Here is a 3347-nt window from a genome sequence, read left to right as displayed (position 1 = left end):
ACTTTTTCCTCCAGGCAACTGTAGATCAGGTCCTGGTGAAAAAAAACAAACAAAAAACAACAGTATCAGAGCAGCTGAAAAGTTTCTGATTTACACTATTTAATCTGGAGTACAGGTCTCAGCAGACAAAACGTTGCTCCCACTGCCAGTGGCACTAGTACCCAAATTCTTTTTGGTTTTAGTGGTCCCTTACCCATGGTGTGGCTGCAGCAACGACTGAGCAGTGAGGAGGAGCCTGTGGCTACACACAGGCGGCCATTTCACAAGACATATCAGCAGTCATCTGTGACACTCAGTCCAGAACAATCTTCTAGATCTGTGAGAAACCACAAACCACGACTGTAACGGTTTTCCTAAAACATTCTGAAACAATTCCTACCTGTCTGGTCTCAAAGCACTGAGCAGCTTTTACTGTTCCCATTTATCATCAGGCTGCCCCTCCACTTGCTTTTCCCTGTTACATCCTGGAAGCCAAAAGCTCCAGGTGTTTGTCCCCAGTGCCTGGCAGACAGCTGTGCTGTCAGAGCACACAATGTCCCTGATCTGTGGTACCATTCCCTCCCCTTTCACAAACCAACCTTGACTCCTGACGACACTCCTTGTCACCAGCTCTGCTGGGCAGCCTGTCAGAAGCTATTGACCTTCTGCAAACAAAGCCAAATTCTGTTCAATGAAGCATAAAATCATTTAGAAGAAGGCAGCTGTCAGCTGCCCAAGACAAAGTGTTGTTCCAGCCTGTGTGTTCAGTGACTGTACATCAGGCAAGATAAAAAATGCATTTCTTATCTGCCCTTCAACCTGTCACTATTTGCACAAGGAACTTGAAAGCTCTTTGCAGCTCTAAACTGTGCTATGACAACGGCAGCTCTGCTCAGCTCTGCAGCCATGTCTGCTCCTGGCTGTTGTCACATGGCACAGGGTGGCAGGACAGGGGACAGATTCTGTCACACTCACACCTGTGCATCCTTTGCAAGGGGCAGGGGACCCACTAAGGGAAGTACCTGAGCCTCAGTGGACATTTTCCTCCTCAAGCTGAGTGTCAGACAGGGATAACAGCACATCACAGGCTCAGTGTCTGTCCCACCCCGGGCTACACAAGCTCCTCATGTTACCCAAAACCACACACAGTACAGATACCCAGCTGCTCTCCCTGGGGTTTTTCTTGGTAGACCTTCAGAGATTAGACTCACCAGGTGACTCAATGTGCCCACAGGCCTGGTGTATAATTAATGAATTAAAAACTAACAACACACAGTATTGAAGAATTCAATTCTCTTACCAGCCTGAAGCCCAACATAGCAGCTGCCCTCTGGCCAAAGCTGTCCTTGGACAACAGCAGCCCCAGGATCCTGCAGGACCATTTCCTCCTAAATACAAGTTGCAATGAACACTGTTAGCAAAAGTACTTTAAATAAAGTTTAAAAGAAAAGTCCTCTTTTTCTTATCTTTCCCCCAGAAAACCCCAGCACTGGATCACAGAGCAAGAAATTCTCCATTCAAAGACAGGCAACTTTTGTCTCACAAACTTAGCAGAGAGAAACCTGTCCCTCAAGACACAGAGGAGCATGTTTGCCAGGGGACTGTCTCATTCACAGACAAGAAACTTCAGGAGGTGGATGCTATTAAAATCCTTGCTTAGGAAAAAACTCCACCAGCTCTAAGACGTTGGTGGTTTGGACCCTTTTAAGCTGCTAAATCTGACATTCTCCTCCTCATCTTCTAGAAACCTCCCAATCCAACTTGTTCCTTGCACACAAGAATAACCATCCATCCATGGTGTAATCTGTCTATGGGTTTATTTTAAGAAATGCATTTATCAGACCTAGGACAGCCACATCCCCTCAGGTGATGGATTCCTCAGGGCGTGTCCTTCACAGGATGACCCTTTGGGGCAGGTGAGCTGCACCTCCCCACCCCCAGCAACCTGATACAAGTTTGAAACTGTCCCAGAGCACCTCCAGGTAGGCAAAGAGGGCAATTATTCTGTCACTAGGTGTATTTCTGTGACAGATACAGTTATGAGATGAGCTGTGTCAAGTGTCTCCATAATGGGCTGTCACCCAATCCCTCCTACCTCTAATCCTTCTACTCTGGCTCATCTCTGACCATGCTGACAAGCAGGGGCTCTGCTGGGCACCAATACCAGTAAAATTCCCATTCAATCCATGCTGCTTTTCAGCTTGTGCTCTGTGGCAGCAAAGGGCAGCACACTCGGGTGGCAACTGTGACAAAGCTACAGCCTTGATTGACTTAATTACATTCATCAAGCCGTTGGGGTTTTATATCCCCTCCCAGGAGCTCCAGGGATGGAGGAGGGTATCATTTGAGACAGCAAAGCAAGTCCTTCTTCCATAACTGCCCAGGAGGAGAAAAAAACCCAGACTATGCCAAGACAGATGCAGCTGTTTCTCACCATCGTGCAGGGGCACTGTGGGTAAATCAGCTCCCCAGCCATGGGAGTGTTTTTACCCCTTCTTGACACGGTGTCATGCTCTGAAACCGAGAAAGGGGACAGAGTTAATTCAGATAACAAATCATCCCTTTACCTTTGTATCTCTAACACTGAGCCTCAGAGTTATGCTTCCACAGAGGAAAGATCCAATTCAGACAGGGATAACTTTTATCATCACTAGCTCAGCTTCCAGGTCAGCTAAAGAGTGGAGGACCACCCTAAATCTGCAATCTGTCCTTGCCCTCGTGTCTGTCACGCTCCTCACCAGCGCAGCACCGACGCCTGCGGGTACACGCGGCTCCTCGGCCCCACCGTGCGCGGGGTCCCGGCGCGCTGAACCCCCACCTCGGGGTGCTGGGACACAGCTCCGACAGCAGCGCCCCGCCTGAGCCGCACCCGCTGCCCATGAAACGCTGAGCATCGCTCGGGCCAGCCCGCGGCTCCCGGCGCAGCCCCGTCACGGCCAGCTGGAGCCCGCGGGACACAGAGCCCCCGGCCTCGCTCTCCCCATCCACCATGGCGGGGGGGAAGGGCCAGTATCTCGCCCTCCCATGCAGCCCTACGGGCGGTTCGGCAGCGTACGGGAGTTCCCCGCACACCGTCCCGCCGTCCCCGCGCCCCTCGAGGCCGCCGTGCCCGCAGATGGCGGCCGATGACGGCCGGGCCCACTCACCACACGCAGCTCCGCCGCCATGCTGCCTCAGGAACCGCGGGGAGGGCGGGGCCGCGGGGGCTCATGGGAGCTGTAGTCCGGCCCCCTGAGGAGCGCGGGGGCTGACGGGAAGTGTAGTCCCGGCCCTCAGGAGTAAAGAGCGCTCCTGCCCGCCTCATCCCACTCCTTAATGATATTTACTAATTATTTATTAATTCTTCATGTCCCCTGTTCATTATGGAG

At 51.8% G+C, this 3347-nt stretch overlaps 1 non-coding gene across 1 annotated transcript; it reads right to left on the bottom strand.

The window, feature by feature from the left end:
• Positions 1-2562: 2562 nt before the first annotated feature.
• Positions 2563-2638, bottom strand: LOC131586035 (small nucleolar RNA R38). Its single transcript, XR_009279081.1, has one exon. It is a non-coding gene; the product is annotated as a small nucleolar RNA R38 (small nucleolar RNA).
• Between the last annotated feature and the right edge of the window lie 709 nt (positions 2639-3347).

This window comes from Poecile atricapillus, chromosome 17, assembly GCF_030490865.1.
Source record: "Poecile atricapillus isolate bPoeAtr1 chromosome 17, bPoeAtr1.hap1, whole genome shotgun sequence".
Classification (NCBI taxonomy): Eukaryota; Metazoa; Chordata; class Aves; order Passeriformes; family Paridae; genus Poecile; species Poecile atricapillus.
The sequence above is the reverse complement of the archived record's forward strand: the minus strand, read 5'-3'. Positions and strand labels throughout refer to the sequence as shown.